Genomic DNA, 15,999 nt, shown 5'->3' on the forward strand with positions numbered 1-15,999 from the left:
GATGTTAGGGTTTCCATGTTCCGTGACTGTCAAAAGGATCTTGTCCCATTCTTCTTCATGGAAGGTGATCTTGTAGCCTGCAGCAACATCGATGGTGTGATGGCAGCCCTCAACATCGTTCACGATCCAGATGAGTGGAGACTGTTCATTGATTCATCGAAGACGAGTCTTAAAGCTGTTTTACTGCATAATGGCAATGTTTTGCCATCAATTCCAGTTGGTCATGCAGTCCATATGAAGGAAACCTATGACAACATGAAACCACTTTTGAGGTGCATAAACTATGACCAACATCAGTGGCAGCTTTGTGGCGATTTGAAGGTTGTTGCTCTCTTGCTTGGTCTGCAGAGTGGATACACAAAGTACTGCTGTTTTCTCTGTGAATGGGATAGTTGTGCAAGAGATTCCCACTACATCAAGAAAGATTGGCCACTCCGACAGTCATTGGAGCCTGGGAGGAAAAGTGTTCAGCATCCATCACTTGTTGAATCAAGGAAGATTTTGTTACCACCCTTACACATCAAGCTGCGTCAGATGAAGAACTTTGTCAACGCCATTGACAAAACACAAGCAGCTTTCAAGTACCTCCGTGGAAAATTTCCAAGGTTAAGTGAAGCTAAGATAAAGGAAGTTGTCTTTGTTGGTCCTCAGATTCGTGAACTTCTTCGAGATGATGCATTTGACCATGCACTGCGTGGCAAGGAAAAGATGGCATGGAAAGCCTTTCAGTTAGTGGCAATAAATTTTCTCAGAAACAACAAGGCAGACAACTACAGGTTGTTGGTGGAAAACCTCCTCAAGGCATACAAAAGCCTTGGTTGCAACATGTCACTAAAGATACATGTTTTGCACTCTCATCTAGATTTTTTTCCACCGAACTGCGGAGCAGTGAGCGATGAGCACGGCGAGCGATTTCACCAGGACATTGCAACAATGGAGAAATGCTATTAGGGCAAATGGAGCCCATCAATGCTTGCAGACTATTGCTGGACAGTGACAAGAGATGCTCCATTTAATGAATACAAAAGACAAGCCAAGAAGCGCCGAGTAGACACTGAATAGGACTAAACTATGTACATAATAGTTTTTTGCCTTTTGTTTCATAATAAATTTTATTTATATAACCCTTTTGCTGATTTTTAAAGTGTTACATAAACAGGACAGGTGAAATATTATCATGTAAAGCAACCATAAACACATGAAAAGACCTAGGTTTACAATTTATGATTAAAACTCTACTATCTACACAATATACATAGACATAAAATGTAAAAAACTTAAATATCTTAGAAACAGTAGCCAATCAGTTGTTTTAATTGTCATATTTGAATTCAGCACATCAAAATACGTAATAAATAGCACATTTTATCTCTGAAGCAGACGACTTCTCAAAAATTGTAAACCAGTGATATAAGATCAGAATCACACCCAGGAAATTAGATGCTTGGGAGGGCTCTCCAATCTTTTTAAGTATGTAAACATGGGCTGGAAATCTTGTAGAATAAGTATATTAGGCCACAAACACAAAAGGAGTAATTCCACTTTTTGTCATGGTTGTAACCAGGAAGGGCCTGATTTTGGAAAGTGTGAGTACCCACTGCTCTCATGGCTATAAGCAGAGGTTACTGGTGCTTAACAGATCTCACAGTCAGGGTGCTAGTAAGGCTATTTAACATTGGTATACAAACAGGATTGAAACTTTTCACCATGGCTAGTTATTAAAAAGTGATTGTTTCACATAGTGGTCATTCGGATGGAGGCAATACTCAGTATACAGCTCAGTTTCTGTCCTGTACACACAAAAAGCTGCTTATTTGCATAGGGTGAAATGCTACCCTGTACAGAAGACTCTTGCAAGGTATTATGTTAATTCTGATGGAATAAAATGAGCCCAGAGAGTCAAAAGTGTTAACATGACCTAGTTATTGTACAACATTAGATCATTAAACATGGTTTGGGATTTTGGCCTATGGACCACAGATGACTTGAAAATAGATCTTAAATGATATACAAGTGTCCCTAGGCCTTGGTATTGACCCACAGAACAGGGATGAATTTTAAACAGATTACTGATTGATATGACACACTGACAAGCATAGTAGGAGACCATAATAATATTGAAAGACTGCTTTGTACAGAGTCTCTGGGACATGCATTATGCACACGGTTTGAAAACATGTTGTCCTCACTGCTTTGGTGTCTGAAGAGCAAACGAGGAACCCTGAAATGATAGGAGGCAAGTTTAAGTATAGATTTCTTAGCACTTTGGAACCTGAAAATGCTTTGCAATATGATTAATAGTTCCCATGCTTATAATCTGGTGGTTGGTTGGTTGGTCGGGGCGGGGCAGTAGGGAATTCACATCTATTATGAACACTTCCCCTTGATATCTTCTGAATCTGAAGCAGGCCTGCTATGCACATAAATAAATGTCTCAGTGTGAGGGCTGTATTTGAACTCGATGCTTCAAAAAGTGAATGTACAGTTGCAATTAAATATGACTCACACAGCATTAAAACTCTGCAGAGGACTGGTTTAATTGTATATAAAAAAAGAGAAAAAGGTAAAACCCAAAATAACTTCTCATAATAAAAGAAAAGCTCTTTTTTTCCCCAACAAAAAAGTATTCTATCTATCCATCTATGCCAAGTGCCGTATTCCAGGTGGTGGTCAGGATTTAGCCAAAGCCTCTGGGTCCCTATCATTGATGTGATATGGTCAGGATGCCTTTCAGAATGAAAATGAGGACAGTCAAGACCATGGCATCAAGGTGGATTCTGGGGTTCCGGGAAATGGCAGCCATGATAGTAAAGCTCACTCCTTTTAGTCCCATTGCTACACTCTGTTGATTTCTTTCTCCCCTCCCAGTCTCTATTTTAAGGTCCCCAAAAGGGGATGATGGACAATCCCCACTCATCCTATCATCTCTCATTTAATACTGAGTTGTTGATGCTCACCTCCAGTGATCACATAATGCCAGCCTCCACTGCCCACTTGTTAAATTTTCAAACATCTTTTCATTTTCAACCAGGCTGCCACACATGCTTGGGACGGTTTCCCCATAAACTTCTGCAAAGCTTCCTCATTATCCATTTTCAAATCCATCCTCAAAACTTTACTTTGCCATGATTTCTACAAAAAAAAATTGACAATGGTTAGGTAGAAACCACTGTCTGTCATGCTGACCAGTATTGTCTCATTGTTTACTTGTTTGCCCCCATCTGTCTGTGTCCATACATTGTCTCTCGTCTTATAATTAGTTTGTAAGATCCTTGGGTTGGGGAACATCTTTTTGTTTTGAATTTTTACAGTTTCTAGCACAGTAAGGTTTTGGGCCATGAGTATGGCATATAGGCACTATGGTAATAATTAATTGTTAATAGTCAATTATTAATACTATTAGCCCAGTTTTACAGATTAGGAACTGAGATACAGAAAAATTAACTTGACTTGCCCAAGGTTACACAGGGATGCTGTGGCTATGTACAGAATTGAACCCAGCTTTCCTGAGTCACAGGTTAGCACTTTAATCAAGTATCATCTCTTAAAATAAAAATCAAATTACACTTTGTTTGGGAATTAAATGTTTGTATGCTTTACACTTCTAATCGCAAACTATCAGGAGGAAAAGAGAAACACTTTTGAGGAACTGTTAGTATTCTAGCTGTAGGAAGTTGAGTAAAAGAATGTAACCAGTCAAACTGCTTTTTGGTCTGAATCGTACAGCTAACATGCCACCTCTTTTAAAAAGTGCATGGAACATAACATTTTTATCATTTCCCCTCACCTATGCTTTTCAGGAGCCTATTCTTCCTTCCCTCACCTCTTTAATAATATACCTCTCATCCATGGAATGGGGATGTCAGAAGTCTCCAATGTCTGCTAGGGGCATCCTGGGTTTATAGCTGTGATGTTGCACTCCATATCTTTATGGAAATATGCTTGGAAGTATAAATATAATGTAACTGGAATATGCTTTATGCAAAAGGTCTCTTGTAAAGTATCATTTCAAAGCTTATAATCTACTGAGGGTGTTCATCCTATTTGTATGAATACATCATTCTTGTATCTGAAGCTAGAAATATGAAGTATTACTCTAAAGTTCTATTGTAACTATGCAAAGTGTGGGCCATTAATAATGGCTTGGAATCTTGATGTCTCCCATTAACCAGAAAAACTGGTTGTAAATGGCTGTTTACTCGCAAACCTTCCTGGGTACATGCAGGCCAGCCCTGAAAGATTGGAGAATGAGGTCTTACAGTGACATGTGATCATGTCACCTGGTACTGGAATCCATCTTAAACCTGGTGCTTTTCCATTTAGAAGGAAGGGTGGGAACCCAGAGAGAGACAAAGGATTCGCATTGTGCCAAAGCTATAAAAGGGGGTGGCACAGAACAAAGGGGGCTGCAGTCATACGAAATCCCCTAGTTACCACCTGAGCTGAAACTAACAAGAACTGAGACGGGGAAAGGATTGGGCCCAGACTAAGAAGGAGTCTAGTCTGTGAAAAAAGCGTATTGAAACATCTCTGAGGCTGAGATTTACCTGTATTCAGTTTCTTAATGTATTAGGCTTAGACTTGTATGTTTTTGCTTTATTTTACTTGGTGACTTTGTTCTGTCTATTATTACTTGAAAACACTTAAATCCAACTTTTTATACTTAATAAAATCATTTTTGTTTATTAATTAATCCAGAGTAAGTGATTAATACGTGAGTCGAGCAAACAGCTGTGCATCTCTCTCTATCAGTGTTATAGAGGGCGGACAATTTATGAGTTTATCCTGTATAAGCTTTATACAGAGTAAAATGGATTTATTTGGGGTTTGGATCCCATTAGGAGCTGGGGGTCTGGGTGCTGGAGACAGAAATACCTGCTGAGTGGTTTTCAGTTAAAGCCTGCAGCTTAGGGGACGCGGTTCAGACACTGGGTCTGTGTTGCAGTGAAGTAGCGAGTCTGACTCAACAAGGCAGAGTTCTGGAGTCCCAAGCTGGCAGGGAAAATGGGCTCAGAGGTAGTTTCAGCACATCAGGTGACAGTCCCAAGGGGGTCTCTGTGACCGAACCCATCATAATAGTGATATAGTCCTTTATATATTTCTCTTCACTAACCTATTAAAAAAGTCAACAAACAACACTGGAATAGAGTTCAGGATTTAATCCAGTATTGGTATGGTAATGTGACATCATCTTCACTTTATATCATTATTGCCCAACTGTGGGCCGAATTTACCATTGCCGTATGCAAAATGGATGTAAAAAGTGGCTGCCTTCAGTTCTGACCAGTAGTGTTTTGCACCCATTTCATCTTCACGCTGCACAGATATAAATGATAACACAAGGTGCAGGGTGCCAGTAAACTGGACCCTCTGTATTTTCAGTGATATATCCAATGACATTCCAGTTAGTAAAGCTTATTTCTATGGATTGCCTTCCCCTTTAGCCTACTTCTATACATTCCTGGTAGGGCTCAATGCAGAGTTTAGGATTAAAGCATTCATTTGGTCTGACTGGTGGGATGAAGGTTTGCCTCTGTAGGATGACTTTCAGCACTAATAGCTTTATTAATCCAACGATATACTGATATAGATTTTTTTCTTATAAAACCCACACAAGTACTTTCAATGACAAAGAAAAGAGATTGTAAGAAGCAACGATTATTTGTACTTCATCATGTATCAACACTGGCACTTTTCAAATGTAGCATGAAGAGCTGACTGTCATCAGTCTGAGTCATGTACAGTGACATTTTCCTTCATCTTCACTTCTTGATGTAAAATTACTCATGTTTCCCTTCCCCCTCCCACTTTACTACCCCGAAATATAACCATTAAGGGAACTGGGACACCTAGTGAGGTGTCTGGTGCAAATAGTCACGTCTCTTGGGGTGCATGGTCTTTTCCTGCTGCTATAATGTAGGATTCTGTATAAGTCTACGGAGGAAAATGATGAACCCAGGAAAAGGAAAATTTAGACTGGCAAAAAAATTCTTAGTGGTGTGATGTGTTCCACTGCAGAATAGTCACCCAAGAGAAGTGTTGGAAGCCACATTGCTCAAGTTATTTGATGCTGATTTTGTATCAGGGAATATAAGTATTAAGGATTATAAAATAAGTATACTCCTGCAGTGGCTAAGACGACAGACAAAAAGGGCCAAATTTTCAAAAAGTGAAATTTAAACTGCATTTGCACAAGTTTTCATGACTGAGTTATTGTACATGTATAAACTGTATGTACCCTGCCTGTAAAGGTGGGTTGTCAGATTGATGAACTGATTTACATGGGCACCTGAAGTTTATGTGAGCATTGCCATATTTCTGATATGCACAAAACTTAAGCATGGAAACTTTAGTACAAAAATACCTATGGAGGTTGTAGAGCCAAGATAAAGTATTTTTGACAGTGCAGCCCCACAGACTTCTTTCATCTCTAACTTCTGACTATTTCCTTTTGTATCATTGCCTTGCATACAATTTTCAAGGAAGTTTTAAGGCGTAAGTCTATTGTGAGTTTTTTAAAATTCGAAACAGACTTATTTATATTGCATTGCATGATCCTCAAATCTCTCACTTTAAAATAATAATGATAATTAATTAATAAATAAATAATACATGATTTATTTTTATAGACTCTTCTCATGGATTCTCACAATGTAAAACCCCAATGGTTTTCTTGCAGGTTGCAACAGACTGACTTGTTTTTCTTAAACAGAAGCCATAATAGGATGAATTAATTAAACCAGTGGCTTAAGCTGATGATGATCACTTGCAAGAGAGAAATAAACTGTTTATGGTCATGTGGGAAGCAATCCATGAGTATGAGGTGCAGAAATAACACAAACTCACTCTGAGCCAGAGATCCAGAGCTTTTGGTAACAGAAATGAAATGATTTTCTCTGACATTTATTTTATACTGACCATTAGTAGGTGGTCAATCCAAGAAGTAGGTGGCTGTATGTGAGACAGAGCTCTTTCTCTAAACCTAATGACAGGGAGGCCATTGCTGAGATCAATAAATTCAAAGCTAGGTTATTGTTTTGCTCAAAGATAAACAATTGCACATTTATGAGATATCCATTAAATGTGTTTTTCCCCTCAGCACCACATCTTGTTCATGTGGGTGGCAACTGAAGTGTGCAGTAATATGCTGAATTAAGTGAAGGGCTAAATGAAGCAATTAATTCCATTCTCTCCAAGACAACGAAGGTACCAAGCAGAATATAGAGTAGCTGGATTTTGACACTTCCTGCTATTTGAGTGAGAGAATCAAATGTGATCATACAATGTTTATCCAGGATCCCCTACCTGTCTTTGCTTGTTTTGTATCAAATATTTGAACCTGCATGTGGAGTAGTTGGGCTGCACATTGGGGAGCTCTATAAGAGCTAGGAAGGAATCAGTCCTCCCTGCCAGGCCATGGTGCCACATCACATATTCTTCGGGGATGCAGTAGCCCTCATGGCCACAGCACTCCCCTTCATAGCACGAAGACTAGCTGGTGAACAGTTGAAGACCCCTATGCACAGTGTATTGTAACACAGGGCCACTATCACCCCACAGACACACAAAGCAGAGCTTTGCATTGAGAGGGAAGTCACATAACTATACAGAGTGCCCAGACCCTGCTCCTTTCCCACAATAGAACTACATTGGCTTTCCATCTGTGAAGGAGGGGCTGCAGGATTTATTCTTACTTTCTCAGTGATTCTGAGAGCAAACATAGCTCAGGTATGACAGCAGTCCAGCCTATGGAATTCTACAAAGCAGTCTTCATTTGCAATATAGTAGTGCAAGTGGGGACTGCAGGTCCCAGTATGTAATACTCAGCTCTAATCCAAGGCAATGAAATAATCCAAGAGGAAAGTTGCTCAGCATGGTATGCTGAGACCTGGAGTCCTTAAAGGCCTCAGACCCATACTGAAAGTAAGAATGCTTGCAATCTGTTTAATCCAATGCAACCAGGATGTGGCTCTCAAGCCCTGAGGCAAAATAACAGTGCAGCCTTTAGCAGCGTCCCTGATCTAATGCTTTGTGCTCACTCTTTGAATTTTTGGAAGGGCCCTTTGAGTTTTTTCTTCAGCTAGCTCTGTGCTTTTCTAGCCAAATAAGAATAATTCAAAGATGAATTGGTTCAGACATTTCAGATTTAGAACCTAAGACTGAAGTAAAAGTATTATCAGGGGAAACATACACAATATGTTTGGGGACATTCAGAACTTGTGTTTTGGTAATAGCAACAATGGGACTCAAACTTTCTCACCACTGTGGCTGTCCAGATCTAGGATTTTGATTCAAGATCATTTTAAAATTTTTGTTATCTTCTGATGACTCTTTGGTGGCTTAGGTTATTTTAACCTACTTCTCAGTCCAAATCCCATAAACTATCACTATAGTTACCACTAATTTAGCAACCTTATAGTCAGAGAGGCCCCAGATTTGAAGGAACTCTTGAACGTCTCTTCTCACTCCTACAGGTAGTTCTTAGAGTCAGGGTTGATGAACTTTAGAGTGAAAATCAGTGTTGAAGTGGCTGAGGAGAATGAATGCCTGTGGAGACTGGAGTGGTCCATCCATATCAGGGTTGAGGCAATTAGCAAAGCAGTGAAGGTAGGGAAGTTTGCATTGTCACTTTCCTTGCTACACTTGGTTTTTTATTCAGCAGAGAACTTAAGTCTTAAGAGTTATCCATACTAATTTACTAAATTTACTCTGAAAAATAAAGATGTAAACATTATTTGGTTGAATTTTGGGGGGGGGGGGGGGGGGGGGAAGTAATGAATATGAAATGGAAAATCTGAGGTTGATGTACTGTATTAATCAAGCTTTTCTATTCATTCCAAACATTTCCATTTACAGGGGAAAATAATGTGGGAAATAAAACAGAATTCAAAATTTAAGTGAGCATCTCCTTCCTATATTTCCTTCATTGTCATCTTTGCTTGCAATGATAATTTCACCTCTAGCTGAAACCATAGCATTCTAACCCTGAGTACCAAAAACAAGGTGAGAAACTAACACAACAGCAAAAACTTCCTTTCCCAACCTGGACCAGCATACTGCCAAAGGTCAGGTATGACTCACAAGACTCTTCTCTGTGAAACAGTAGTATAAAGATTACTCCTGCTAGCATTGCTACCATATCTACCATTATGTAATGAAGAATGTTTGTTACATTAGAGACCTGTTGAAACAGCATGTGTGTGTGTCTCTCTCTTTCTCCCTCCCCCCACATTGTGCAAAATTGTATCCAAATAGCCTAGTTGATGAGCTAGATTTGTTTATACCAAATCAGTTTCTGATCTTGCTAGATTTTATAAGTCAAGGAGTGTGGAATCTAGTCTATTTGGGGATGGAAATCTTCAAGGCAATGAAATACCAGGTCCTGAGTCAGTTTTGATCCAATATTCATTGTTTTGGGGCATGGCATGCTCTTGAGTATTGTGTTTTTAGGGAGATGCAAAAGCTTAGGTCCAGAACTAACTGAACCTCTGTTCATTTCTTGCAAGAGTTGGAATTTTAACCAATGTGTTCTAGACAAATTCCAATGTGGGTAATTACATTTTACCTGTCTAAATCCTTCCTCCCCCGTCCCCCACATTTTCAAGTGTATAAAGAGTTTATTTTTATTTTTTCCCTTTCTAGCCTTAACTGTTGTGTAGTGATGTTTATAATAAAAAAACAACTGCTACATTCCAGTTCAGAAGTGGTTGTGTTGCAGTGGTAGGAAATGGGATTCCCACCTGTAGTTTGTAAAGCATTTGGAAGTCCTTAGGAATATTAGGTTTCAGAGTAGCAGCCGTGGTAGTCTGTATCCGCAAAAAGAAGAACAGGAGTACTTGTGGCACCTTAGAGACTAACAAATTTATTAATAATAAACTAATAAATTTGTTAGTCTCTAAGGTGCCACAAGTACTCCTGTTCTTCTTTTTTCTTAGGAATACTAGTGTAAGTTATCATTAATCTTCCTCTGCATAACCAGGTCTGAAAGGGAGGAGGGGGCTGGTTTAAAACTCGTGTGGGGGGGGGGGGAGATTCTATATATATGTTTTCCTTTAATTCTTTTTGTTTTGTTTTGTTTTTTTAAGATTTCATGTGACAATTAAGTACAGTTCCATGGAGATGGGGGGGGGGGGGGCTGAGAGAGAGAGAGCTGAAAGCAAACCACCCTAACACTGTTAATTAACAGTTCAGGGTAAATCATGCACAATCCAGTGGACATGAGTAAAAACAGCACTTTACATTCTCACAGCTGCTCTTCCATTGGCTTGTAGCCATGCCTTATACATTTGGAAAGAACAGGGTAGATGTAAACAAAAGTGTACACTGCTATATTATCCATCAGTGTCTTTTCACTGAAGCCTATACAGAGAGAGCTCCTTGATGAGATAGCATAAAATAACAGGTCCTTTAGGAGGCTTTTACAATCCACAGTTATTCTTGTAAATAGGTGATAAAGAAGAAAAAAATCCAGTTCCCTTTTACTCTGCTTTTCTCATGAGTTGGATTCTATATCATCTGTCCTTAGTATTATGGTAGTGCTGTCAGGCAGGTTTGGAAAGAGAGTATCAATGTTCTGAGACATCACTGTATTGCTTGCTTGATCATTGGCACAAGACTCACAGTTGGTAAATACCTGGATTTATGTGCTGACCCCTAATAGGGCTTCCATGTCCTTTGATGATTTCCTTTCTATGTCCTTTTGTAATTTCCTCATATCTCATATGGATCCTTTTCAGTTTTACCAGTGATGTCTCAAACTTAATTTCTTTGTGTTAATATTTACCACCAAAATTCAGGAGGACAAATTTCATTCTGCCTTTAAAAATTAAGAGGTCTGTAAATACACATATGTATGTGCATTAAACAAGAAATAGTTGCAAACGTAAGTGCCCACAGCGTAATATAAAGGGTCAAATCCTGCTTAACTTACTCTTGCAATTCCACTGAAATCACTGGGTCTACTTATAGGAGTAAGTGCAAGCAGAATTTGGTCAGTAATATTAAAAAAGAGAACTGAGAATCATACTTTGATACCTCTGTCCTCCCACTGCACCTAATCTACATTGTACTAAACCAGAGCCAAGGATCTGGTCTATTTTTTTTCTAGTACTAAATGGGAGCAAAATATTTTAATATCTACACTAACTATATATTCCCTAATATATCAGTATTCTAATGTTACCTTTGTCTTTGATCTTGTAATTTCTGCAATTTTATTTGGATTGAATCTTGGATTTTCCTCTAATAAAAAGAAGCTCGCCTTAACTACCAATATATGAAAGAAACTTTTAAGATAGCTGCATCAAGAGAGAGATATTGCTGCAGTGCTTATTTCACAAACCTTCTTTCAACCCTGACTACTTCTAATTTGGAAACCTTTCTTCTTGAGACACACTTAAATGTCAGCCAGAAAAAACCTGTCTACATAAACCATAAATAATAGCATACATTTAGAGGACAGTTTCATCCAGAAGGATCCAAAAGCAATGCTGTATTTTGAAATGCAGCCACCTCTCAGGTGGAAAAGCGGTAGCCATTTTGTGCTAGCCATGCTCCACTGCATATTTTAAGGTTGAGAGGAACTTCTGCAGTTGAAAATGTGGCCACGACACCAGAACACCATCTGTACCTGCATAATTTCAGTAAGGCTCATAGATAATTTTCAGATACCGCACAACACCTGGCTAATAATTTTACAGATATTATCACTTCTGTCAGTCACTCTTGTGTTAACAAGATGTTATTGGCATGAAGAATTTAGTTGTTCATTTCTAATTCCTGTCTGAGTCATCTCTGCAATATTTTCATTGCGATGAATGTGTGATAGAGCATTTCCCTCATAAAACATCCCTGTTATATGGATTAGCACAGTTGATGCTGCTTTTCCCTGAAAAAAATACACCAGACTCCCAGTGTACACAGCTTCAATCCCCTTCTTACAATGGTAAATTCAGCACCAAGGACAGCAAGGAACAGCTGCCACAATGCTGAGCTTCCCTGGAACATCACTGACTGTCTCACAGTTCACACACTTCATGCTGTTTTGCCCCTCGCAGAGATTAAGAAGAATGAATAAATCAGAATACTATAGCAGGAGCACCACATACTGGGATAACATCATCCCTCTCAGGTTACTTTTATTTAAGCTGCTAGTCAACAATGCAGCTGCCTTCTGCTGTCGTGTGACATCATGGCATGGCCAGTCTACACTCAGATTGAAGCAGGTTTAATTAAACGTTGACATTCTAACAGTTTCTGTGTAGGATTAACTGTTATTTTCATTTTCCCCATGCCATTAGCAGAATATGTAATGAGTTACAGTCAGGTATGGAAATAGTTCTGCTTATGAGGCAAAACATTTTATTATTCATCCAGGGCTTCAACTAACAGAGATTTTCTCTCTTCTTCCCATTGGGCCCATGGCATTTTTCCTATAGGCACAAACATACAGTGAACACTGTCTCATGGTCATGGAAGTTACATACAGCTCCAGCTGAATGATGAGAAATGGCCTAACAATGATTATTTATTTACTCTATCTATAAAAACAAGTGTTTAGAAGTACATAACATGGAAGTATTTTTCTCCCCATAACATGCCCATCCCACTCTCATTCAAAGGGTAACAATGTTGAATGTTATGAAGAATTATACACAGAATAGAATATTAAGGGCACATTCAAGCAATTTGATTTGTTAGTTTCCAGGATGTTAGTTTTCCAGGAGTGCCTTAAAATTTCCAAATAAAGTTTATCCTATACCTCTTTGCCAGCTGCAACATTGCCTCTAATTGTGCTCTTGTCACCATCACAAGCTAAGTATGGTCAGGTGTGGTTAGTACTTAAATGAGAGACCTCCTAGAAAAACTAAAGGTGATGGAATACTAAAGGTGTTCTCTTTCTTCTCCTGAGGGAATTCTGCACCAAAAAAGTAAAAATTCTGCACACAATATTTTAAAAATCTGCAAAATTCTGCAAATTTTATTTGTCAATAAATAAATGTGGAGGCTCCAGCCTGGCAGCGGGGAGCACAGGCCACTGGCTACATGGAGGTGGGAGATCACCCTGAAGCCCTCAATCCTGGGACATGGACTCAGCGGTGAGGCTGCACCAGATTCTGACACAACACAAGGGCCTGTCCTGTCCCAGAAACAGCCCAGGGCCCTGCCCCTCCATACCAGGTGCACCAGATGTGGGCAGGCAGGATCAGTCCAGCAGGATCAAAGTGTGGAGGGGCTTAGTGTGGGGTTATCCAGATGTGGGTTGAGAGGGTTCTGTGTGGGACAATCTGGGTACAGGCAGTTCGGGGGGGCACATGTGGGGGGATCAGGATGCACAGGGGCTCAATGAGGAGTTCCGGATGTATGGGGAATTGGCCTCTGCAGGAGGGTCCAGGTGAAAGTGGTTGGGGCTCAGCAGGGGGTTCTGGCTGTGGGGGGATGGGGCTTGGCGGGGGGGTCAGGGTGCAGGGGGGCTCTTGATGCAGGGGGTGAGGCTCAGCTGTAGTGTCTGGGTAAGAGGAAGTCCAGATGCACAGGATTTGGGCAGATGTGGGAGAAGCATCCCATGTAGTGACCCCTCCCTCTGTGGCTGAAGAACTAGCAGCTGAGCCTGGTGCATGAAAGGAGCCACTGGCTGAGGCTTCCCCATCCCCACCTCCCATACCCCACTCTGATTTACCTCTCTGCTGACTGCTCCAGGCATCTGAAACAACTGCTGGGCAAGGGTGCGTGCCCATTCTTGCAGCTTCCCTTTGCTTCCCCAACAGAAAGTCATTTTTTCTGCAGGGAAGCAAAGAAATCTGCAAGTATAATGAATTCTATGTGCGAGTAGTGGTGCGGAATTCCCCCAGGAGTATCTTTCCTGTGAGTCAGTGTGGACCCAAAGTCCTAACATGTTGTGAAGGGAGCATGTTGTGCTGCTTGGAATGTTATATTCCAGATTAAAGATGGTTGGGAATTTACTGACAAAACGATCCTTCATTTGGAAAATGCTGATTTGCCAAAACCAAGTATGTTTCATGGAAATATTTTTGTTGTAACTAACTTCTGCCAAAATACAGGTTGGGTTCCAATGAAACAATGCCTACTAGGGATTACCTTGGAAACCTGCCTGACTTCATGCCAGCTTACTTGGTGGCTGCCAAGAAGCCCAGGCTCGCAGGGGCCACAGCTCAAGGGCAGCCCATGTCATGTGAACTGCTTCAGAGTTGGGGATCCTAGAGCTTCCAGACTCTCTGCTCTGGAGCTGGGAGCCTGGCAGCCCTGAGAGCCTTAGTTCTTCATCAAGGTTTTCAGGGCTTCTGGAGCCCTTGCTCTGTGATGGGGGACATTCTGGGGAGTCAGGGCCATCTAGGAGATCAACTGGAGTGGGAGGAGTCCCTGGGAGTTGGGCAGCATGAGGAATCCTCAGGATCTGGGGTAAATGGCTGCTTAGTTTCATTCTGGAAAAAAATAAGCATAATATTTTGACTTTCCAAAATGAAAAACAATGGGATTTCCATAAGGAATATTAACATTTCAAGTTTTTGTTCTTTTTTTCAAAATGTCAGAATTTCCCACAGAATGGACATTCTGAGTTTTCACCATCCATGTGGTCATTAAAGTTTCCAGAGCATGTTTTTCTTTTTCCAGAGTTATTTAGCTGGTGATCTGGCCAAATTCTAATTTTTGCAATTATGTTTTGCCTACCAACATTTCCATGCAGATAGATCTGGAGACAATATTCTTCCTGTAGAAAAGTGCTCCATGTTGTCAGCTGTTAAGCAGAAGTTGTGTTCCTCTGCCACTGGTGGATATGTTTGTTGTTGGCGAAGTGATTCCTACATAATGATTTTAGATGCATTGTGATGAAAAGTACTATATGAATACAACTTCTTCTGCTTTTGTTATTGTTATAATATTTTTAAAAACCTATAGATGCTTTTATATTATAATGCCAATAAGAAATGAATGGCCAATCTAAGGGACTAATGGTCATTAGCTCATATCAGCCAGTCATTAGTCCCCCAAGAAATTATTTGCACCTCCATCATTGTTGCTTATATGTTGCTCTAATAGGGATAATTACAGTGGGATTTAATGTAATTTCTATTGAAGCTGGTTATCCATAGTATTTTGAAAGAATCAATTTAGGGTGGCTGAAGTGTAGATGTGACTAGAAAACTTTGGCACCAACTGCTAGAGAGAAGAAAGCTTCACTGAGGGCAGGTTGAACTAACTCTACAGTAGTGCCTCCCTGACCTGCTAATTGTGTTTTAGAATCATTTCCTCATGCTGACTTTTATTTTTCCTCTTCTTAACTAAAGATCAGAAGATTAGAAATACATAGTAGGTACCCTAGTCATGAACTGAGGCTATATATGGGAAAGGAAGGGAGAAAAAAGCAGGAAAGGTAAAGCAGATGTTATCAAGGGTAATCCTGTGAAAGCAACAGTCTCTGAGGCTGTATGGTCTAGAAGCTAGGCCATATATTTAAATGCATTAATGTTTGGCCTTGTAGTTAAAGCAGTGATCTTGGTGGGTTCAGGAATGAACTTTTGGCTTATGTTGCAAATTTTGAAAATGAGATACTAGGCAAATCAATTACTGTCTCTGAACCTCAGTTTGTGCGTGTATAAAATGAATACAACAAGTGGAAAATGGGGGATGACATATTTGAGAAAATCGCTATCCCCATTTTTCATCAAAAATTCAAAATTTTAACAAAAATGTGTTGACATTTTGAATTTTGTCAGCCAGCTGTCAAAATGAACTTAATACTTTGTCAGTCTGAACACTCCAGAGCCAGGCCATTCAGGTATAGATTAAGTGAACATCTCAAAACATTTCCCACAAATATGTTTTTTCTCCTGAATTGGGGGGGGGCTAAATGAGTTTGTCCTTTTGCATTCACTTATTTATACTATCCTAGCAAATGAATTGTAATAGAAACAGCAGATAAGAGACTGATAAGAGAGAATGTTCTTAGAAAATACATTTCAAATTTGTGTGAGGTTTTTG

General features: G+C 39.8%; 1 long non-coding RNA gene across 1 annotated transcript in view; it reads right to left on the reverse strand.

Moving 5' to 3' along the window:
* Positions 1 to 1,364: 1,364 nt before the first annotated feature.
* Positions 1,365 to 15,999, reverse strand: part of LOC117876993 — a 33,697-nt gene continuing 19,062 nt past the window's right edge. The window contains exons 3-4 of the long non-coding RNA XR_004645594.1: positions 2,958 to 3,132; positions 1,365 to 2,221 (exon numbers count right to left, since the gene is read on the reverse strand). This is a non-coding gene — a long non-coding RNA (uncharacterized LOC117876993). The remainder of the gene's footprint in view (positions 2,222 to 2,957; positions 3,133 to 15,999) is intronic.

Source organism: Trachemys scripta, chromosome 4 (assembly GCF_013100865.1).
Source record: "Trachemys scripta elegans isolate TJP31775 chromosome 4, CAS_Tse_1.0, whole genome shotgun sequence".
NCBI classification, from domain to species: domain Eukaryota; kingdom Metazoa; phylum Chordata; order Testudines; family Emydidae; genus Trachemys; species Trachemys scripta.